Raw genomic sequence first — 25,509 nt, forward strand, 5'->3', positions numbered from 1 at the left:
ATCTGTCTATACTGTTAAAAGACCACCTTGGAGGCCATGTGGAGAATGAATATGAGTGAGACCAAAGACATACAAGGTCAATTCACAGGATGGTAGAGTCACACAGGAGAAAGTTGCTATAGGTCATGGCAGTGAGGATGGAGGAAAGTGAGCAAAATATGCATAGAGTAGGAGAAGTGAATTCTCTGACAGATACAAATTTTGAGGTGATTTGAAAAACAGAGGACCTTGGGTTGGTAGATACAGTGGGTTGTATAATTCATGTCCCAAAAATTCACGTCCACCCAGAAACTCAGAATGTGACCTATTTGGAACTAGGATCTTTGTAGATATAATAGTTAAGGATCTCAAGATGATATAATATCATACTGGATTTAGGATGGGACTTAACTCCAATGACTCGGGTCTTCACAAGAAGAGGAAAGGGCACAGAGACAGAGAAGAAGCCATGTGAAGGCAGAGACTGGGATTATACTGCCACAAGCCAAGGAATACCAGAAGCCAACAGAAGTTGGAAGAGGCGAGGAAAGATTCCGCCCTAGAACCTTCAGGAGTATGACCTTTCTCACACTTTGACGTCAAACTTCTAGCCTCTAGTACTTTGAGGGAATAAATTTCTGTTGTTTTAAGCCACTCAATTTGTGGTATTTTGTTACGACAGCCCAGGAAACCAATATTGTAGGAAAGCAGGAGAAAGAAATAAGAATGGGAGAATTGTCACAGGCAATAGCTGGGAGCAGGGAGGAGAAGACAAAAATATTAGTATTTAACAGAGCCTTACTATATGAGGAGTATTGCATTAAGAGTTTTACAAGATTAGTTTCATCCAATCTGTAAAACAACCCTATTATGTAGTTATCACTATTATCCCCTTTTTGTAGATGAGGTAACTGAGAATTAACTCATTCAAGGTTGCATGGCTAGCAACCCAATTCAATATTTGAGTCTGTCCGACTCCGTATCTCATGTTATACTTCCCGAGGTGTGCAGGAGATGCAAATCGGCTTCATATGATTGTATCAGCGGGTCATCAAAGAAGAATCGTGAGATAGTAAATCTGAGAGATATTTCCAAGACATATTGTTAAATGGAGGAAGCTTTGAAACAAACACAGACACTTGAGTTTAACAAAATTAAAAATGCAGTCAGAAGCCACAGATCACTTCCAACTGACTGTCCTCCGTTCACGAGGTAGGATTCGCAGGCTGCCTCGGTCATTCTCCCTCCTGCAGAGCACACAGCCTTCCCATCAAGGCTGGGCGGGTGGGCAGGGAGGCAGTGTTTGTGAAGTCCACAGGGGACAGTGCTCTCCCCGCACACAAGGCCCGGGAACTGGGTTCCAGGGAAAACACTGCCACCAAACCAAGAGGAACTGCTCACATCTACAAACAATCCTCTTTGCCAAATTTCTCATCGGTTTCTTGCTGCACACACACACACAAAGATAGTTAAAATAAAGCAAATAAATTATAAGAGGTTACCTTGGGGTAAGGAAAAGCAGGCTGTGGATAACAAAATGAGAGGGAGAGACGGTGAAGTTCTCTTACTGTCAACACACTACACACATGACACACATGCACACAAAAATTCGCATATGCCCATTCAATGCACGGGTAAGAACCCCATGCATGTGCACATGCGTGAGCACACACGGGCACACATGCACACCTGTCTGTTTCTTTCCTTCACGACTTGTAGTGTCTTTTTTTTTCCCCTAATGGATTCCACTTCTTCGAAGGGTGAAACAGTTCTTATCTTAGAGCCAAACCCCTGGGATAGCTGTAGTGGGAGGGTGGGGAGGGTGGGGGCTCAAGATGAGCCCCTGAAAGCCTGGCAAGTTTACATCCTCACTCAAGTTCAGAACTCTGAGCCTGCTGCGAGGGGTGGGAAATCCTGCCTGAAAAATTCTCAGCTCAACTCTGCCTGGGTTGGTATGTGCATTTTCTAGTAGGGATAGAGTGAAAAGCATGTTATTTTTGAGAAGGAGGAGGAGGGAGGAAGTTACCTCTTTCCACTAAGGGCTGACCAACAGCTGTAATCTTAGTGGCAGTAACGGACAGGAACAGCTTGGTGGCATCATGTTTAATGGGTAGAGATCAGCTCACCTCATGGCCTGGTTGCTATGTACAGAGATCTGAGGAGTCCATAACAAAGGCTGTGAGAATCACTACTTAGGGTAGAAGGAAACAGGGCCTGTCCCAAAGAAGGGAGGCTTGCTTTTGTCCAGCCCTGATGGAATGCATGAGGTCTGCAGGGTGGAGTTTATGGAGGTGACCCAGGAAGCCGTCAAAGGCCCCATGAATTGCTCAGATATCCTTCACTTCAAGAAACTTCTCTAAGTAATTGTTGAACTGAACTCAGGAGAAAACAGTTAAAGAACACGTCTCCTGTGGCCATATTTGGGCATAATGGAAGACTTTCTGGAATTTTAAAAATAGCATCAGCTTCTATTTTATACCCTCTGGGAGTCTCCTGACCCCACCAACAATTGGCCATTTCTTGGAGGAGGATAAGAAATGAGCCACATCATTTTAAATGTGAAAACCAAAGGGGAAGCAGGTTTCATTAGCTCTGAGGGAGAAAAGAAGCGTATGTTTCAAGAATAAATATGTGTGAGTTTAAGAAATCAGCAGACATATTTTCTTTGCTTCCCACCTCATATCTGCCCTGAGAAGAGAAAACTGAGGACACATGTTCTGAGGCCTCAGAGTGGGTGTAGCTGACCATGACATTGCCAGGTCCACTTCAGAAGGCTGTGTTGCTCACTGACGTGGTAGCCAAGTACCCAAAGATGACAAATCAAGTGACTCAAAGTCGAGCACTCTGCCTCCAGGTGCTCTCCAAGCAAGAGAGGAGACAGCAGATATTTGTTCTGTTGCAAGCAGGTATAGAGTGCTGGAGTGTGGTGATACTATCATTTGGAACTAACGATGCAATGCAAAGAACCAGGGTTCTCCATCCTACAGTGAGTCACACTTCCCCCGTTCAGTGCCAAATCAGAATTTTCTATCTCCTATCCTGCTACTATAGGAAGCCCAGTCTTTTATCCGGTTCCTCACCCCAAGTATTTCTGAGAATCCCTGAGGCATGTTGGGCTGTCCCACAGGTCCATCCTGTCTGTCCCTTGTCATCCAAGTGACACTGTCTGAGACCGGACCGGCTTTTTGTAAAGACTCTTCTTAACATCTCATGATCAGCTGCTATCCCTTAATTACCCACACAAGCAAGACCATTCTGTAATATGTAATGTCGCTTTATTGAAGGCATTGGGCGCCAAGAGAATGGGACTTCAACACACAAGAAGGAAAGTAAATGCTAGATTATGGATATGGCCATTTCACAATGGTCACCCATACCCTTCCTTCTGGTTCCTTATCATGTTGCAGGTGTCGGTTACTTCCCCTCAGAAGACTGCTACCAATCACGTCTCCATTATTTGGAGTCAGACTCCCAAATCCTGATTGGTTACTCATACATATGAATAACCCCAAAATGAAACAGAAACATAATCTCAGTGATGTGATTCTAAACACAATAAAGACAGCTTTTTATATTATGAGCACAGCAACATTGTACTCCATTATTCAGAACATCCCACTTCAGAATAGAAAGGCAGGCTCTGTTACAATAGTAACGATATCAATAATTGCAATAGCAGCTATGATTTACTGAGTTTCTACTTTATTCCAATAACAGCACTAACCACTATATATTATTTCTAATATGTATATTGCTATCAACATTATGTATTAGTCCCATTTTTATGGATAAGAAAACTAAGGAGAAATAAAGTAACTTGTCCAAGATCACACTCTTGGAAAAATTAGAAATAAAATTAGAGTCAAGATACTCTAAGGCATTGAACCAATATGATGGCTGACTCCTTCCTCCAAGGAACTACAGAGGAAAAATACCAAGAAACTTGTCAGGAGAGATGGAGTTATGCTGTTTTGGACTGGTGTATGAGTAAGGTGTTGACTTGGAATAGGAGCAATGACTACATGCACTCGGAAGGTACAGTAAGATAGGAATTCTTTGTGTTTTGCTCTTGCTCTCCTTGTTATTGCCTTGGACAAACAATTTCTGCCCTTATATATGTGGCTCTCAGTTCTGGTCCAGATGTGCTAGGTAATACAAACAAGGCAGTGCAGAAGATCTGCACCTGCGAGACACCAAAAACAACAAGTGGAGGCTAAATAACCTTGAGCAGAGACTCCCCATTCCTCCCATTCCAAACTCTCAGGGTTGATTAATTTATAAAATGTAAGGATGCTACTTGCATGTGGGCAAAGAGTGAGGCCCTAAGCTAAGCGCCAGAAGTGACTAATTAGTTTTTCTGCACCTAGCCTTCTCCTCCACAGGGCTTAGCTCCCTAACCTGGGCTAATAAGGGCTGTTGCAGCTTAAAATCTACCCTTATCTGACAAAGTAACCAATATCTCCAGGGGAAAATGAACTCACAAGGCAAAATAACAAGACATTTGAAGAGCACAACCTTTAAAGTGAAAATAACTTTACATATTATGCCAAAGCAGAAATACAGAACCAAAAGAGATAATAGAAGTTATTAGCAATTTGAAACAAGAAAGTATTAATATAAAAAAGACCAGGCACTATTAGATATCAAAAAATTAGTTAAAATGAAGAATATAAATTAAATAAACAGCATAAATTACCTAATGAATGGATGTGAAATTTGAAAAATTGGATTGAGAAAATTTCCCAAAGAGAAAAATAAAAAGGCAAGGAAATATAAAACCTAAAAGAAAATCTAAGAGGCAAAGGGAAAGAGGAATACAACTAGAAATAATAACATAAGAATAACAGAAATCACAGAAAGAGGGAGCAATAATGGAGAGGAGGAAACGTTCAAAGAAATATTAGAGATAAATTTTCCTGAATGAAGAGAAGGAAGAGCAGGAGGCTACATAGTATAAGGGCCAGAGAGTCCCAGAGAGGAGATACAAGGAAAAACCTCACACTAGATAGCTAATAAGAAAATGTAAGAATATCAAAGATGAAGAGAAAATTATAAAAGCTCCTAGAAAGCTCCTAGAAAAAAAATCTTATGCTAATGATCAAAATCAGATTAATTTTAGATGTTTCAATAGCAACACTAGAAACAATCAACAAAAGGGGGATTTTTAAAAAATAGGGTAATATTTTCAAAGTATTGGGAAAAAATATTTAGAGCCTAGAAGTTTATATTCAGCCCAACTGTCATTTAAGTATGAGTGGATGATAAAAATATTCTCAGCCATACAAACCCTCAGGCTGCCCTAAAAAGATTCATTCTGAAATCAATTTTGCATTAAGTACTTTAATTAGAGGAGAGAAAATTCCAGGAGATGGTGCAAGATTTATATAAAATACTGATAATCAAATACCTTGGCAGATTTTGATATTGTCTTAAAAAGTAGCTACAGAGTGACATCAGTAAGATGATAGAATAGCAAGCCCTAGAGCTCACCATCAACCAAGAATACTATATCTGGCAAAACTATCCTTTAAAATGAAGAGAAGTAAAGACCTTCCCAGATAAACAAAAGCTCAGGGTGGTCATCACCACTAGACCTGCCTTACAAGAATTGCTAAGCAGAGTCCTGCAAGTTGACATGAAAGGACACTACCACTAGACAACAATACAAAAACCTATGAAAATATAAAGCCCTCTGGTAAAAGTATATATATAAACAAATATAGACTCCTATAATATTGTAATGATGGTGTATAAATCACTTTTAACTCAGTATAGAATCTAAAAGATAACATAAAAATAACTGTAAGACTATATTAATGGATATAAAATATTTAAAAATGTAATTTGTGACATCAATAACATAAATGAGGGATGGGGAATGAAAAGGAATACAGTTTTGTATTCGATTGAAGTTAAGTTGTTATTAGTTTAAAATATATTGTTATAACAAGGAGATGTTTTATAATAACCACAAGAAAAAAAAAAGTTTGAACCACCGGTCTAAGTATTTTCAACATAATGGAAGAATGGGAAATGGAGAACAATGTATATGAGAATAAGCTAAAATCTTGTTGTAATGGAATATATAATAATAGTAATTCAAAGAAAAAGTAAGATAGGATTAAAAAGAAACTTTAGTGGGATAAACTGGAATTTAAAACTTTGAAGGTATTAATAAAAATAGATCCAAGGGGATTATTAATAATTACATCAAATGGACTAACTACTCCAATTAAAAGACAATGTACTTGCCATCAAATTGGTACTAACTGATCAACACTAAAGTGCTCACATGGTAGTAATATTCCTTGGGTGTTTGGGTGTTGAGGGGATGGGGGTGGGTAAACTCACAACTAATGGATGTGGTGAGCATTGTATGGGGGAGGGGCACACCTCTAACCCTGGCTTGGGTGAGGCAAAGTCATAACTTGTAACCAAAATGTTTGTACCCCCAGAATATCCTGAAATTAAAAAAAAAAAAAAAACCATCAAATCTACCCTAATTTACGTATTTTGAACAACTCCTCTAAATTTTTTAAAGAACCATTTAATCTTTCCAGTTTTCCTAGAAATTTGACAAAAACTGCCATATACTATAACTTGATAGAGCAAGTCTCAAAAAAATTTCAAAGGACTATAATAATCTACAGTATATTTTCTGGCCATAGTGGATTTAAATTAGAAATATGTAACAAAATCTCCATACATCTGGAAATTAAACAATTAATTTCTAAATGGTCAATGGATCATAGTAGAAATCACAATAAAAATCAGAAAATATTTTGAAATGATACTAATGAAAATATGACATATCAAAATTTGTGTGATGAAGATAAGACCACAGTACATGGAAATACATAGCCTTAAATGCGTATATTAGAAAAGAAGAAAGGATGAAAATCAATTAGCTAAGCATGAAGTTAGCTTATATCAAGAAGTTAGCTTTTAAGAAAAGCAAGTGAAAGTCCCTCAAAATGTTAAAGGACACAATTTTTAAAAGGATAGGAATTAATGAAATAGAAAACAAACAAGCATTAAAAGTTTCAACAAAGCCATAAGTTGATTCATTGAAAATCCTTAATAAGATTGATAAATCCCTTGCTAGACCAATTTTTTAAAAAGATTGAAGAAAACCAATATCAGAAATATAAAATGGAAATCACCATAGATCACACAGATATAAAACTATTATAAACAACTTTATGCCAATACATTTGAAAATTTAGATAAAATTGACAAACCCTTAAATACGTTCACACCATGCAAACTAGTATAAGAAGACATAGTTTTCAAAATTCAAAGAAGACATAGAAACTATAAATGTCCTACACTCATTAAGGGAGTTCAATCCTAATTAATAAATGAAAAAAAAAAGTTAGGCCCAAATAATTAGTGAATTTTTCCAGATATTGAAGGAAGAAATTAAACTCATATTAGACAAACTCAGACAATAAAAGAAAACAATTCTAAACACATTTCTTGAAGACAGTAGAATCTTGATAGTAAGCTAAAGTGCCAAGGCTTTAAAAAAAAATAAAAGGAAATTTACAAACCAGTCTCTTACTCATCAATATAGATGCAAATATCCTAAAGAGAATATTAGTAAACCAAATCCTGCAATTACGCAAAAAAGAATAACCAAGTTATGTTTATTCTGGTTGTACATGATGGGTTCATACCAAACTTAATGTGAGTCCCCAAATTAAGGAAATAAAGAAAAATAAAATCATAATCATCTTCATAGATGAAAAAAGATATCATACAATTTAAAAATATTATATTAACAATTTAAAAACCCTCAGCAAACTAGAACAGAAGGGAACTTCCTTAATCTGATAAAGGCTATCTAGAAACAATGATTAAGAGTGAGCATCTGCCACCCTGGAGGACAGGACAGAAAAATGGTTCCTAATACCAGTTATGCAGTTTGGAACCTTCAGGTGAGTGGGACTCATTCTCAGCCAACACTCACTTTTTCTGGATTTTCTTTTCATCTCATTGATTTATATCCCTTCAGACAACTCAGGGCCACTTTGCTGGAAGGTTAAGTGACCAATTCATCTTTATGCCTAATCATGCCTGGCCCTTGCTGTGCATATAGTAGTCACATCATGTTTGTTAGGTACAGTCATTCAGGGAACTGTAATCCCTAAGGCAGCTCTAATAAGCTATATCATTCTTCCCTACGCCTATCATTGCAGTGGAATGTTTTTTGCAAGTGAGAGTTAAATCTCTCATCTGAACCACAGTGTGTTGACTTCATTCTTCCCTGTACCCGTTAAATTAACTTAGTAATAATTTCCTGACTGGGGAAGTAATTGGATAGTTTCACTCTCCCAGGTTTCCTCCCTCCTTTTTGGTGTGTTAGTTTTGTATTTTGTTCCGTCCTTTCTCCTCCTCCTCCTGTCCCTCTATCTGATTTGGCTGGGGATCATTTTTACTTTTTCCCATCATTCTTTTGACTTTATCTCCTTGGAATTACCAGTTAACAAAAGTTTAAATGAATTCAAGGCTTATCCCATGATTTTAAAATGTTCATAGGCTAAAGTTCTGTGTCCAACATTAATACATTAAAGAGAAATAACAAAGAGTTTGAAATTAAAAGAGAGCATCGAATCCTCTGTAACATCCCTCTCCACCAAAACTCTGGGAAAACAGACATCTTTTGCTTCTGATTCAAAATATTAATTTCCTACAGTACTCCCAGCTTCATAAATTTACAGCTTCCTTGGGAAAATCCCCATAACACTAGAAATTCACTTTATCCAGTTTCAGTGAACACAGTTCTTAAGGAGGGTGCATAGAAAAAATGGAAACAAAAAAATATTTGAGGATTGGTTTTAACATGAATTATATAACTTGAAGATTATTTTACATAATTATGAATCCTGAGCAACTCTCTAATCTACTTAGCCCTTAACTTTGCTAAAATGGAGGTCTACTTGCCCATAGAGAGAGGCAACAATTTGAAAACTCCCTGTGGACATCTCCTTTCAGTGGGAAGCCGGAAAGTTTTCGCCATATGAGGACATCATCATTCCTGGTGATGGTCAGATTACCAGATCCCAGAAGATGGTCAGATAAGTGGACTTTTCTCTTTTCCCTCCCTTCCATCCTCCCCTTTTCTCACCATTCTAACACCACCAATGGAAATGATAACAAGCTGATACCTTGTGGCCTCCAGCCCTCTGGCTACAATAAATCCTGAAATCATCCTTATATCCCACCAAGAAAGAGAGATTTGCCTCCTGCGTGTTTAAAGCAACAGCATCAAAACATCATCTCTCCTCTGTTTCCTTTGAGCTCTGTGCAACTGAGATCAGATTCATTGAGGACAAGGAGAAGAAGGATATGCAGTGGGTAGACAGACCCAAGTCAGATTACAGGAAGGTAAATTGTTACCAATGCTTCCTCAACCCTCTTTTCATTTCTCCCCTATTTGAGGATTTTGCTACAACTCCAATTTTCTTTCTCTCAAATGGAACCCTGGTGTGGAGTGTAGGTTTTTCAAGATATGGGCAGGTCCTCCTTAAGTACACATTCTTATCTTTCAGGGAAAGTCTTACTAATTAAGCCCAGCTGGTGGCTACTCCAACCTACCCCTCCATAGATTTGGCCTCACATCAAAGATCTTAGGTTTTGGGAAAGGAGAGTTAGTAACTTTGGGTGCAGAGAGGAGGGGAAATTTGATTTTCATGTAATGAGCACAAAGGGAATTTTGAAGCCATGATCCTTTGTTTAGCAGCTTTGTAACAGATAGTACACTTAGGGCTTTCCAAAGAGTTGAGAGGTCTTGGAACATGTCTCCACTGCAGGCTACAGAACCGTGTGGTCTAGAAACTTGAAATAATATAAACAATGATGATAGAATCCCCATGCCACTTGGAAAAGGGATGCGGTAAGAAGAAACTGAGATAACATCTGTGAAGCACTTAGGAAGTAACAGGGCATGTTAAGGACCTGCAATAACAGCAGTAATTGTCCCTATTGTATAAATTTAATGTTTGTTTTCCTATGCTGTTCTCCAGCAGCGGTAACATGCCTCACTGTTTTGTTAATACTAATTCTTGCAAAGTCATCAAGATACTGTACATAACTTCTATTACATCATTGTCCCCATTTCCTTGGCCATATTAATTAATTCACTCCACAAACAATTTATTAAATACCTATTACGCACCAACTTAAGTACTAAATGCTGGAGGTTCAAAGATGGGCACGATACGGCTCCTGCTCTTAAAGGGCTTAGGATCTAGTTAGAGAAAAAGACACATGAACAACTAACTGTAACATAAAGCAGGCAGAGAACTAAAAACACCAGTGTGCGGTGGAGAGGGTAAGGTTAAGCAGCCTTGCAAAGCAGGGCTGGCAGTTATGGAGCAAACAGGCAATGTGAACTGGGACAGGGCAGGGAAGGGCGTTAGAAAAGGCTTCTGGGCGTAGAGGAAGCTCGCATTGCCTTTAGGACTGAATGAGAACTTGGCGTCCATCAGATCGAAGGGGGAAAGGGGAAGAAGACAGCAGCCTGAGCAGAGTAGGCCAAGCCACAGGGCCATGAGTCACCCGCAAGTCTTAGCACAACTACAAATAATGCGTGTGGCCGGAGCCAGGGAAGGCGGGGAGTTCAGGCAGGAGTGGAGGAGTAGGCTGGAGCCGGATCCTAACTGCGTCTGCCTTGTCATACTCCCACCTCTCTGTGGCCAGACGCAGAGACGGCCGGCCAGATGCTAAGGAGCAGTCTGAGGCGTGAGGTAACAAGCACATAAAGCCAGAGAGCCCGTCATGCAAGCCTCTAGAGAGGACACCGAACAGCCCAGAGACACACCAGCCACTCGAGCCCAGTTCCAAAATTCGGGAACTTGGAACTTTTGTTTTTGCTGCAGGACTGGATTCAGAGAGCACACAATGGCCAGTGTTGAAAGTCCCTTTTTGGAAGGAAGAACAGTTGCACATCTGGGAAAGGTTAGGGTCAAACATATAAACGAGGGGAGCGGAGCGCGTTGCTCTGCGACACCCCGTCTGTGACGTCAATGGCTGCTGCGTTTGGACAGAGGCTCTGTCTTGTGCAGCAGTCAGGCCCCATTAGCTCTGCCCAGCGCCTGAGTGTTTATGTGGAAAATGTGAGGCCAGGAAGTGTCTCCTAATTATGATTTGGAGGTTGTCAAGTAACTATTCTTTCGGAGTTGGTTTCTGTCTTTCCCACCTTCCCAGCTCCACTCAGTTTCCATTTTCTCTTTTTGTCCTCGCCCAATTTCTCTCTCTCTCATCTGCTTTTAAGAGAAAAACAAAAACAAGCCGTTACAGACGCTGGCTGCCCCCACACCTCTCCTCTCATGGCTGCAGGCCCAGCTGGGAAGTGAATTCCCAGAGCACAGTCACATACAACAAAGTGAGTGTTTTGACTATTGATTACCTTCTTTTTCAAACTTCAGAGAGCAAACCGTGCTCTGCAGGGGCATGACAATGGCTGGTCCCCGCTGCCAAGTCAGAACGACAGGGAACGAGGCCAGCACCATCCCTCACCCCGTAGGTGTCAACCAACCCTAAAGAAAAGGGCAGTGGGTGCCAAAAACTGTATGTAGGACAGTGTTCCCGCTCCGCCCCCATTCTTACTCCATCCCATCCCCAGCACATCTAAGCTGTTATCATCCATTCGGGTAATAACTCGAGGGACTAGAGACCTGTGTCTTATAACTGCAATTATCCTATTTAATTCTGGGCCAGTGGGAGGCACCCCAGGGCTCCACTGCCCACAGTGGGGGAGAAATCATAACTGCCCCTTCCACATTCTGATGATCCACTTTAAGAATTATTGACAGTACAGTTTAAGTCCAAGACTACTTTTGTGTTTGCTCAGCTACTCTCCCCACCATCTGTGGATCAACCTCCTCCCTAAGCACAACCATGAAGCTGGAGAAAGGAAGGGAAGAACAAAAACACTTGCAAAATACAAACTGAATTTAATACCAGCCTCAACCAGGTGTGAACTGAAAGGCAAGTGGACAAGACAGAGGGGAAAAAATACACACACACACACACACACACACACGTATATATATGGGTACTTATTACCCAGTTTTTTAATTTACATTTTATTGATGTAAATGTTACATTCAATATTATACACACATCTTCAATATACAACTTCATAAAATTTTACATATATATGTGTGTGTGTATATATTAATATATATACACATGTATGTACAGCTGTTTATCTATCTATCTATCTATCATGCTTCCTTCATGACCCTCTCAGTCAATACCTACCCCTGGAGGTAACCTATTCTGACTTCTATCACCATAGATTAGTTTTGTCTGTCTTGGTCATCATATAAATCAAATCATATAGTGTGTACTCTTTTGCATCTGGCTTCGTTTGCTCAAATGATGTTTGTGAGATTTCCACTTTGTTACGTGTAACCAGATTCTTTTTCATTGCTGCATAGTATTCCATTATATGAATACCCCACCATTTATCCATTCTACCGTTCAATCGCTTAATTTTAAAAATATCATTTGCTCTTTAGGACTATCTGGGCTACTCTTCTCCTCCAACCAGGTACTAACTACACTACAGGAGATGCTACACTGGTGATTTACAACCTCCATTTTATGTCAGAACCACTTGAATACCTTTTTACCTGACTTATGGCATTTTACTGTGGCCGGATGCCAATGGGGATGATGGATACCTATTCCCCAAGAATTCCTAAGATAAGTCAAGCATTTATTTCTTTTGATTGAGACAGAGAATTTAAACTGTAATTGGATTATTCTGTGCTTATGTATAAAAAACGCAGATATGATGGTGACAGACACAACGTGTTGATGCTTCCTGTATACCAGGCACTGTCCTAGGCCCCACACAATTGCACTATCGGGGTAGCTCATGATTGAAATCCCAGCACTTAGCAGGTGCTCAAAATATACTGAGTAAACTAAATTTAAGTTGATCCCCACAACAACCTTTTGAAGTAAGTGTCATTATCTCTGTTTTAAGAAGAAGAAAATAGAATGTCAGAAAATTTAAAACTTGCCTAAAGTTACTCAGCACAAATGTGGGGAAAAGTAGGAATCAAATACAGATTTTAACCTCTCTACTAGTATATCCTTGGATGAGATTTAAAGATACAGCTTTTCTGGTGAGGGAGGAATGGGAAGAGGGCAGTCCTGATCCCAAATGGGAATCTTTAAGAAATTCACATACAAGGAAAGAGTGGGGTGCTTATTTTCACTGATTTACTATGGGGAAAGCACCCTGCTAACTGGTACGGAGGGGTGAGGACACCTGTTAATCTTCGCCAAACTCTTTAATTGTCTCTACTTTATAGGTGAGAAAACTGCCTTAAGGACATTGAGCACCACAAGTAGCCAAGAGTCCACAGTGAGTTGTGTAACCACAGTTCTAAACCGGGACTATCTCACTTCAAAGTCCCTACTCTGTCCACTGCATCCTGCCGAAAAGAAGGGAAGGTGCGGGAACTCATGGAGATCCAGTAGTAGGGTTATTAGCCCTACAAAAACACCATGGAAGGTAGAAGGAAAATATCAATTGAGTTAATATAAAAAGTAACAACTTATGTTTATTCAACAGTCATGATATGCTAGAGGGTGTACTAAGGATTTTTCATGCATTATCTATTTAATTCTCACAACAACCTCTGAGGAGGGAAGTATTTTTAGTCCCATATTATAGATGAGTCACTGAGAGTTGGAGAGGTCAAGTCACTTCCACAAGATCACATTGTTATTAAGTGGCCATGCCAAAGTAGAAGTCAACTATCTGCCTCCCAGCTGCACTGACTCTTGAAGAGAAAAGAAACCACGTGGGCAGAAGCAAAGCCCCAGGAGGAGCCCTAGGGTGTGTGTGATGTACCAGAGCTAAAAGAACTCTAGTGGTCCAAGCCTAACCTATGGCATGGAGGTTAAATTTGTAGATCTGTGCCCATGACCTAAAGCTGAGATGTGGAGCTAGGGACCAAACAGAGAAAGCCTATATTTTCCAGGGATCCTGAACTGAGGACACTCCCTTAGGCCAACTTATGATAGTCATGGGATGGCCACCTGTCAGCCACCTGTATTTCTCAGACATCAATTTCTATTAAAAAAAGGTCAGCTTTACCCCAGCTACACTATTAAAATGTGGATTTGTAGTAGGCATCCTTAAATAGCTGCATTCCAGACACTTCCTGGGGTTTGTGATCTTGGAGTAGACAGTCTTGAAAAGTAGTCTGTTGCCAAATATCTATCAAAACCGGTCTGACTGAAACAAAATTTGAGAATAATTTTTAGAAATAAAAATAGATTCCTTCATTACTGAAAAATAACACATATTTAGTGTAGAAAATTTGAATACAGAAAAGTATAAAGAAGAAGATAAAGGCCATTGGAGAGTCCATCACCCAGAAAGGACAATGGTTAACATTTTAGTAAACTTCCAGATACCTATCTATGAAGCACATACATACACACAATCCAGATGCTAAGCTGAGGCCTCCTGCATTTTAAGGTTACAAAAAGATTGTCATGAACTCCTTCTCTTTGCCGCGAGGGAGAATCCATTTTCTTCCCTGTGATCTCCATGAGGCTTAAATGCACATGATTGCCAGTGGCTCTGACTTCCAACTTTCCCTCCTAATCATCACATCATTTGTGATGATAATTGCAATAATACTAAATGAAGGCCAAATGACCCCAGAGAGCACTTTTTAAATGAAGATTTGCAGTTGTGCAAACATAGAAAAGTGATGAAAGAATTGAGACATTACATAGAAGAAAGTGATATAGACATCCTGAATGCAAAACTCCTTGTGCTATGCTGTGTATATCAGTTGTATTGAGTGGATGCCATAGCAGCCACCTCAACTCAGTAGAACTGAGCAGTAGATACACATGAAGAAATGTCATTCATTCTTTTGGACTATAATGCCTATAATTGTTATTTTAAAATATTATATTCTTGAAACAGAAAAGCAGTGAACTGTGCAATGATGATTAATGTTATAGCCCCTCATGCTCAAATACAAAAGAACCGAGTCAACAGTTAAAATATAAAACACAAAATTCATTTCTCCACTCTTAACTTCACGATTAGTAATTTGATATCAGCAAAACAATATTATCCATCACATTAAATTAATGCCTCTGATTTGAACTTTATTAGGTGATTTATAGTTTGACATTTATTTTACATATTGGTGTGCACTATATTGTTGCATGTGAGTTAAAAGCATACGGAGCTTATATTTAGTTTATGTTTGTAGATATTTAAGTTACCTTATAATAAAAATACTTTAATCAACACTGGTGAGACTATTCTCTTCCTCTTTTTGGGGAGACTACTTGTTACTTAATTTTGAGAAATAGTGATTACATCATTACTGATTGATGACATCATTATTGGTACTATGTGTTATTTGAACTAATATTACCTTGGATCTCCCACCTCCAAACGCACAGTAAATATGTATAAAATCTGTGCTTCTCTGTAGTGATTTAGCTTTTAAGTGCATATTTACTAAAAACTGTACTTATCATAACTTTATCTAAAATATACTACATTCTTACTATGTTTCATAAATAAACACAGATTACATCATTGAATTATAACAATAGCTCTATGAAGTATGTACTAATACTAGACTCATTTCATTGCTAAGGAAGGTGGGGCTCAAAGATGATAAGTAAGTTGTTCAAGGTTATAGGGCTAGTGACACACAGAAGGATTCAACTGAAACAACTCAACTCCCTAAATATTTTCTTAACCATCAAGTTTTGATACCTTTGTCCTTTTGTTAATACCTGTAATTGAGGGGGCTTGGGGGAGACTGTCTTTTTTGTTTTTGTTCTTTGAGACAAGGTCTCGCCCTGTCACCCAGGCTAGAGTGCAGTGGTGCAATCATAGCTCACTGCAGCCTCAAACTCCTGGGCTCAGGCAATCCTCTTGCCTCAGCACACCACAACACCCAGCTAATTTTTTTTATTATTATTTTTTGTAGAGATAGGGTCTCACTATGTTGCCTAGTCTGATCTTGAACTCCTGGTCTCAAGTGATCCTCCTGTCTTGGCCTCCCAAAGTGCTGGGATTATAGGCATGAGCCACTATACCCGGCTAATACCAGTATTTTGTTTATAGAGTGATTTTCTCCATTAGATAGTGAACTCCTATAAAGTAAGAAAAGTGCCTTAATTTTTCAATAACTTTATTGAGATATAATTCATATACCCCACAATTCACTTATTTGCACAATTCAATGGTTTTAGGTATATTACATTATTAATTTCTTAAAATTGTGGTTATATATAAACACAATTTGTCATTTTATCCATTGAATAACAATTCAATGACGTTAGTTACATTCACGATGTTGTGCAACCATCGTCACTATGTATTTCCAAAACATTTTCATCACTCCAAACAAAAACTCTGTAACCATTAAGCAATAACTCCCTATTCGCCTCTCCCCTCAGCCCCTGGTAACCTCTAATCTGCTTTCTGTCTCTATGAATTTGCCTAGAATGATGCCTTATGGATTTTTGTTCCCCATTCCCATTACTTTGAACAGATTGCCAAGCATGTAGGAAATGGTCAATACCTATTTGTTGAATAAATGAAGAATGAAGACATACTATCCCGTGTCTTTGCCTAGGCTATAATTTTTTTAAGTACCTCCTCCTCCTTCTTCATCAGCATTCTTCCTAATACCATCTTCATTTAAAACATAGTTTATAAAGTCACCTTCTCTAGGCAACCATCCTCTTATCCATGCCCTCATGCTGTATCATTCAGAAACATATCATGTACTGTTTCGGCTGCACAGAGATCAAAGAGCTGGCAAAAGAGCCAAGGATACTAAGGCAAATGCAAAAGGCTCCCAACACCATCAATTATGAATTCATCAATTATGAATGACCATGATTAAGGGCATTTCACGTGGGCATAGATGATTAAGCAGCAAGTCCCTAACTGCTGTCACTAGCAAGGATGTAAAATGAATTTTCTTTAAGAGTCCACGTCTCTAAGCAATGAGAGATACATTTTTGAGCTGGACTCATTGTTCATGTCACTCTCTCCCAACAATAGCCATGGAGGTAACCAACAACTCCTGCAGGACAGAGAAGACAAGATGAGAAGCAGGTTTAGCAGAGTGGCAACACAAAAAGAGATGTGTTGTTTCTGAAGTGATTTATGGATAATAGGTAGAGGTAATGAACTCAAAAAGAAGATGAGAGGCAGCTCTTCCAGTTGTTAAGAAAAGAATGTGGAATAAGCAACAGCTACAGCTAGCATTTTGCTGAGTGCTTTGAAGGTGAACTCTTCCGCTAGAATTTCAGAATTTTAGCATCAGTATAAGTAGCTGAAACTAGAGAAATGCTATGGATACATTTAACTCTGTGCTTTTAGCAATTGCACACAGGTAAAGAATTTTCTGTATTTTGTATAAAGCCACTGATAGAATGAAATAATAGTAACATATGGATCAATAATTAAGACAAACAAGAGAATCGATGGACTATTCAAAAATTGGACAAAGTGAGAGAGAAAAGGGAGAAGGGAAGCGGGGAGGGAAGAGAAGAAAGAGAATCTAAAAGAATAGATTGAGGCAGAGGCTTTTCCCTGGGCAACAACTAGATAAGAGTCTCACCAATTCCTTAATAAGGAGGGAATGGAAATTAATACTAAAACACTAAATATTTTTTAATGTTATAGATTTATCCTTAGGTTAACAGCTTAGTAAAGTGAATGTTGTTTCTTCCATATCGAGGGGTTAAGTCATTCTTAACTAACAATTGTGTGGCTTTTAAGATTGAGTCCCAGATTAAATACACACCTGGGTCACTTGTTTGCAAGAGGTACCTTAACAAAAAAATGCATTGAAGAACCTGGTACCAAGCTGAGCAGGCCCCATGAAGACCACTGCTTTGTCAAAGATGGGATGTGCTAGACATTGGGGATGTGCTTGACTCGTGATCTCCGTGGGTCCTTACTCAGAGCCTGGTTACCATATATTTTACCAAATACTTGGTAGAGATGGCAGTTAGTCTTAGACACCCTGGTTATGTTCACAGGGTCCTAGGCCACTTTATTCTTTCATTTAGCAAATACATATTGAGCACAAACTCCGTGTCAGGGACTGTGTGAAGTGCTGAGAGATTGTGTGAATGGTTGTCAGTGTACAATTTTCAAAATGCTAAAAACATAATTCTCATGAAAATACACAGTAAGCACATGTCAAAGCTCTATTTGAGTCATTAGTGAGGGATCCATCCAGTGGATAACACTGATTCAAAGGAAGATACAAGACATTAATAAAAATATATATGTTATACATACATACATATACATTACATATATATATATTCAAATATATATGAGTGTGTGTGTGTGTGTGTGTGTGTGTGTGTGTGTGTAAAGAAAGAGAGAGAAGTAGAGAGACAGAGTCAGTTTAACAAAAAGAATGGTGGAATAAGATTGCTAAATTGGATACAAAACCAGCCAATTCTCTATATTGGACAAAAATCATTTACATATTATCAGTTTTCTACAAGTTCATACCTCACTTGACAGAGTCTGGCCCTAATCCAGGCAAATAGTACATCCCAGTTGACCCATGAACAGGCTTGTTACCCAATGCTCTAGACCATGGCAAGAACACAGTCACCCTTTTTGCCTTATTTCCAAGTTGTGGGTAATCTTTCTTATGATGATAAACAAAAACAGAAATAGCTGCTACCCTCAGGGATCTATTGCCCAGTCACACAATCATTGCATTATCAATTACACAAATAAACACAGATTTTAGTTGTGTGGAGAGCTATGAAGGAGCCGTCTGTGAGGGCTGTGAGCACTTACAACCGGGATTTATCCAACGGGGTGTGGGGCAGGCACCGGTGAGGAAGGAGGTGTGGGGGAAACATGAATGATGAGCAGCAGACATGTGGGCACCCTTCTCCTCCCTCTTTGCACGTCTCCCCACAGCTTTGAACACCGCGCCTGTGCCTTTTTCTGCCAAATGCACATATCCAGCCCTTCCTGCCCTCAAAAGCCCAGACCTGAGAGTCCACCTGGAGGGCATACAGGAAACTCACATTGACGAGTCCAAAGCAGCTTCTCAGTCCTTCCAACATCCAACAGCCTCAGCCTTTCCATTTTAGTGAGTGGTACCACCATCCACTCAACTGACCAAACCAAGAGTTTAGGAATCATCCCTGATTCTCCTTTGCCTCATTTCCCTCTCCCCAAAGCAGCTGATCCAGTTAACGCTGCCTGTTCTGCCCGCACAGTATGCCAAATCCAACACTTTTCACCATTTTCCCACCACTACCCAGAGCCAAGAGACATCACTATCCTCTCTCTGTCATGAGCTATTTCACTCTTGCCCCTACAGTTCATTCTCCACTCAACAGCCATAGTGATCCATCCAAAAGGATCACTTCTTTTCACGTCATTTCCATCTTCTCCTTAAATCCCTCCAGCGACAATCAGGATAAAATCCAAACTCCTTCACTCAACTTGCACAGCCCTAAGAGACTAGACATGAGCAACTTCTCACTTCATCTGTTACTATTTCCACTCCCACCGCAGCCCCATCCCTAACTCTACTCCAGTCACACAATCCTGCTTTCAGTTCTTCCAACAGCCCGTGTTTATTCTCCATGTATAGCCTTTGAGCTTATAGTCTCCTCTGCCTGGAATACTCCTCCCTGTTACTTCGGCCTCTCTGGCTCCTTTCAGCCTCCAGGTCTCAGCTTAAATATCACACCTTTGGAAAGTCTTCCCAAACCATCCCATCTCACCTACACCCAGTTTCTCTCCATTAGATCCCTTGACTTTAATTCTCTGCACGGCAGTTACCGTAAGCTGATATTTCTTCCTGTGTACTTCCTCTTTTTTTTTTTTCTTTTGTCTGCTTTCCCCAACCCCAACACTTACATGTCTTGCATTTTAGTTGCGACTCCAGTGCTTAGAACAGTGCCCAACACATAGCAGGTGCTAGAAAATAATGTTGAATACACTATCAAACAGAGAGGGAAAACGCAATTATCTAGGCAGAAGGAGATGGAAGAAGCATGAAGGACTGAAAAAAAAAAGTCAGTTTGGTGGGCATTAGGGAGCACAGACAGCACGGGGGAGCAGGGTGAAAGGGCAGCTGGAGAGGAAGAAGCTGCCAACCCATGCAGGGCTTGGAAGGATTTCAAGAATTTTTGTCTTCATCCAAAGAGTAATAAGAATGCAGACAGATTTCTAATCAGGGGAGTGAGGAAAAGATGATATGCTAGTGATCTTGAGCTTAAACTGAAAGAAACTTAACCGAAAAAATAATGCCCCTGCTACAGTGATGGGTCCCCCTGGTACAGCCAGAGCAGAAATCCGCTGACCCATATCAGTTCATTTCTCTCCCGGAGACACACACAGGCATCACCACTTCCAACCTCACAACCGTGAAATGTACAACAGCCCATAATATGAACTTTCACTTCTTCAAGTGCAAAATGCTGCTTTCCAACTCGGGCCCACCCTGCACACGGTTGCCTCTGCATAGAAAGTTCTTTCAAGTCCCACTCCATTGGCTCATTAACTCATTTTTCTCCCTCATTTTTCAGCTGAAACGTCATTTCTGCAGAGAAACAATCTTTGACCCCCTCCATGTTCCATACTGTGTCAGGGCCCACTGTTATACGGCATTGTCGTTCCCGAACTATAACTCCAAGAAATTACTATTCTTTCTTTCATAGAAATAATCACAGTATGGCATAAGGTTGAAAATGAAGGCTGTTAGTCAGACTGCCTAGTTGGCATCCCAGATTTTCTACTTAGTAGCTGTGTGAACATAGGCAAATTATATAACCTCTTTGAAAACCTCAGTTTTATCATCTGTATAATAAGAATAATGATAGTCCGTAATTAAATGCATTTTAAGAAGATTAAATAATACAAGAAAAATGCCTAGCACAATCCCTAGCATGCAGCTATGTGTTCAGTACATGTTAGCTACCATTATCCTCATCATCATTATTATATCATGATTGGTAATTATACATTTGTCTATTTGACTAACACCTCTCACTTCCACCAGACTGAAACCTGCATTAGGGAAGGAAGAATGAGGGCTTATTCCAGCAGGGAAGAATGCCTGGTCCAAGAAAGAGCTCAATTAATATTAGTTCAATGAATGGATTTATGTACATTACATTTACCTTGATTTTGCATTGTTTGAGTGCAAAATTAATTGCCCTATAATCTTCCTTTGCAGTGATGTACCTGGCAAAACATTGAAGTCTGGCCGTGTATGTTGGATATTGCAGCCACGACTTAGAGTGAAACTTGGAGCAATGATTGTCTTGCTCTGTTCAGACTGTTATAACAAAATGTCACAGGCTGGGTGGCTTGTAAACAACAGAAATTTATTTCCCATCATTCTGGAGGCTGGGAAGTCTAAGGCACCGGTAAGACACGATATCTGGTGAGTAGCTTCTTCCTCATAGACAGTTGCCTTCTCACTCTAACCTCACACTGTGGAAGGGGCAAGGGGTCTCTCTGCTGCCTCTTTTATAAGACACTAATCCCATTTGTGAGGGCTCTGCCCCCATGGCCTAATCACCTCCCAAAGGCCCCAGCTGCTAATACCGTCACCTTGTGGGTGAAGATTTCAATATATGAATGTTGGGGAAACACAAACATTCAAGCCATAGCAATGGTCCCCTGGCCTCTCATCTGACTGGTTACCTTATGTGCAGTTTCCACTGTCATCATTTGTCCCTATTTGGAATTCTTCTTTTCAGTTATGATATTTTTTGTACAAGAACTGACCATTCTCATTCACAGTACTTCCCTTCCACTCCAGGAGTTGTCATAGTTTGGGTTTTGTAACTCAGATAAGAAAAAGAATTTTGAGTCCAGGCAGGAGGGGCCAGGAGAGAGCAGATGTGTATGGAGGAGATAGAACGGCATCTATTCCCACGCCACACCCCTGGCTGGGAATATGTTACAGGATTAGGGGAGGAAAGGCTAGACGCTGATGGAGCTGTTCTTTCATAAAGGATGGTGAGAATAGATTCCTAGAGGCAAGGAATGATGCACAGAAGTGGCTGAATTATTCCGGGAAGACTTCGTGAGACTCTGAGCACAGGTAGGGCTGCCTCGTGCCCTAGGTGCTGCAGCGCTGCCCTAGGGAGGCCTTCCTTCTGCACAGCACCAAGCAGCACTCCAGCACACTGAGGATGCAGGATCGTCTAGTGGCTGCACCGTGGTGTGCACGTTGGAGCTCACCTACGTGGCTTCAGCAGTGCTAAGGCTCCACTTAGAGAGCAGCACAGATGGCAAGCAGGGGAGGGAGCAGAGGAAAACACAGCCTATGTGGGACATCCTTTGGGAACTCCAAGGCATAACTAAAGAGAATTAGCTAAGAGGTGCTGAGTCCTGGGGTAGGACATGGGAGAAATACAGTCATTCAAATTATATTTTGTATTCATAGGCTTGTGAACTCCTTAGCATCTGACTTACACACGAGTTATTTTGTCGAGTTCTCACAATAACCAGTGAGGCATTTTTATTCCTATTTTAAAGAGGAGGACCTGAGTTTCAGAGGATCTAATTGGCTTGTCAAGTTACACATATGTAAAATTAGTAGGTGAAATCAAACCCAGATCTCCAAGGCCTGGACATTTATCCCACTATGCTGGGCCATGCCGGGTCACAGATTCAAAGCAGCAAATTAGAACTCAGGAGATCATAGGTAGATGCCCAAAGAATAACAAGAGGGTAAAACCACAATCTTCCCCTTAAGGAGGATACAGAAAGACAATACAAATATAACAGAAGAACTTGGACAGTCTGAAGCCATTTAGCAGAGGGGCAAGTAGGAGCAAAAAGGCACATATCTCAATAATATCTGATGACAGCTACCCTTGTCATATGATAGTATAATTAGGTTAGAATCAGACCCTGAGTCACCAAGCAAAATGTAACTTTAGTCTCTTATCTTTAGAGTATCAATAAAAATTATAAGAAACTTAGGAACTATTTCTAACAGGTACTTAACATAAATAAAAAAAGATTTGATGCTGAAATAGATGCATCCATTCAGATTAATTTCATTGAGTACCTAATATGTTCAGTATACCTCGGCAGAATTCTAGGTATTCCGGATGCAGCAGGAAATAAAACAAATCACACCACCACCCCCCCCCCGACCTAACAGACCAATTCTAGTGGATAAGAATCTTGTATAAAATTTCTCCTAAGCATCAGATACATAGATTACTTTGAACCTCATGCTTCTACTATTAATTCGAAGTCGTCTGAACATCTTTGTAAGTTTTAGCTAAGCCATTTGTAAATCAGTCCATGTGTCTGTCCTATTCCTGGTAGATCATGAGTCAAGTCTTCAATTCTTTCAATAGTGACCACAGCACTGAGCTCATCTTAGCACACTCACATTAAATCTGAACTCAGTGTGCTGGGAGGGCCCCATGAGAGTTCAAAGAAAAGGAGAGATCGTGTTCCCCGAAGTTGGATCTAGGACCAGGAAACCTAGAGGACCAGTGCCCAGACCCAGTCTCCAGCTAACGTGGGAAAGTTACGCAACTGCCCCCTTCTTACTCTTTTGATCTCCCCAACAAGACTTTAGTTGAAGCGTCAGATATTTACCCTTGCCTTTGCAAAGCTATCTCTGCTTTGGAATCGCCCCTACTGCTGCTCTCCGGAGCTAATGAGGACTCTGTGGACATTGGGCCTATTTATTCTTCAAGGTCCATGGATCTTTCAGCTTGAAGTCAAGGTCTCGCTTCCTTCTGAGAGACCTGCCCCTTCTCCTTTCCAGCTGGCTAAGCAGCAGACTGTTCCTGCCAAGTTTCAGAAACTGTAGTCATTTGGTGGTGCAAGAAGTCAGACTGTGTTTTGGTACAAGCTGCAGAAAGCCCCGGGGATGCTGTTTAGCAGGCGGTCCGCCAAGACGTAGGGTTAGCAGGGAGTGGGAGGGGTAATCCGTTTGATCCAATATCAAATCCCACTACTGAGTCCTTTGAACAAGGGTTGTACCATGAAGCCCCTGTCATGGTGAGCTGTATGAAATTAGAGATTCCATTTACCTTCCTCCTCTTTAAATCAGCCACGCCCTCTGCACAGCAAGAGAATGAGTGGCGAGCATGTGGACGGTTCTTTCTGAGCTGGATGATTTAGTGAAGCAGCCGTGGGGGGCACAGACAGTGGAGAGGGGAGGTTTGGAAGAAAGCCCCAGTGGACTGAGTGAGGATCATTCACCCCCATATTTGTAATGGTGGGAAGAACAATACTGATTGGGAGGTGGAGGAAGGAGGGCTTGCTGTTTCCAAGGCTTTGAGCTCCTTGCCATAGAATCAGTGGGGAGCCCTTGAAGAAAGATTCCCTCACCCCATTCCCCAGCCATGGCCTAGGGAAGGACTTGGGCTAATACAGTGATCTGGGAACAGCCGAACTCCAGTTGCTGCTTGGCTCTCCGCTTCCAGGGAAATGTGAGCCGTCTGTTTTTGATTACTTTGCCCTTATCACATCAGGCTGATCTTTTGGGGAGGCAATTTCATTTCCAAGAAACCTGTTTTGCCTCTCCTCCCTTGAAGTCTTCCAGGCCCTTGCCTCCTCCCTTTCCCAACAAATCCCTCGTCATCTGAGCCCGAACTCCGTCTACCACTGCCTCAGTTTCTCCCCCATCTAGGAACTAAGCTGCCACAGGACACCAGGCCTGGAGAATAAAAAGACTGAAGTGTGTTCAGTGACTGCAGCAGATGGCCAAATATCACTCCCCTTCCTTTGCCTGTTCTAGGTTATTCCCTTCTCTCTCGTGTTGTTAAAGGGACTGTGACCCTCGGTCCATTTTGCAGTCATCAATCAGCGACGTGGTGAAAGTGCCCCAGTGTGTTTGTAAGCAGGACTCCTTGTGGGATTCCTGGCGGCCCACAGTCCGGAGGGCAGGACGAAGCAAGGCCTGTGGACAAGTCCAGCTGCCACCCTCCAGCGCCATGTCCCTCAAAACTCACAGCTGTGTTTGGGAGGTTGAGTCCTCTATTGTCCACAGGTTCTGCGAGGACCCGGGGATGGTCTCCGCCAACAAAGACCAGGTGAATGGCTGCTCTTTGCTCAAGTGTCACCCAGTGAGGCCTCAGGGAGCTCCACGTGCATCTCTGCAAGTTCCTGCCACATGCGCTTTCTTTTACTTTTACTCCCTTCTTTGTGTCTCCCTCATATCTTCTCTCCCCTCACCTTTTCCCTACCTTCCCCATCTTCTCCTGAGTGCCAATCAAAATGGGTTTTTGTAAACTCTTCCAGGAATATTTCTGTTTGGAGTTTGAGTCCAGGCTTCTCCCTCATAATGGCTGTCGTGGCAGGGCTTGCCAAGTCCCACGTCACCAATGTGAGAAATATTTCACCCGAGGCCATCGAGCTCTGCCTGCTCCTGAGCTGTAGAGACGATCACCTCAATCCCACTCACTCTTTTGCCCTGCCCTGGGCAAATCCAACGTCCTCCTCAAATCTCCTGTGAGTTCCTCAAG

Source organism: Lemur catta, chromosome 15 (genome assembly GCF_020740605.2).
Source record: "Lemur catta isolate mLemCat1 chromosome 15, mLemCat1.pri, whole genome shotgun sequence".
Taxonomy (NCBI): domain Eukaryota; kingdom Metazoa; phylum Chordata; class Mammalia; order Primates; family Lemuridae; genus Lemur; species Lemur catta.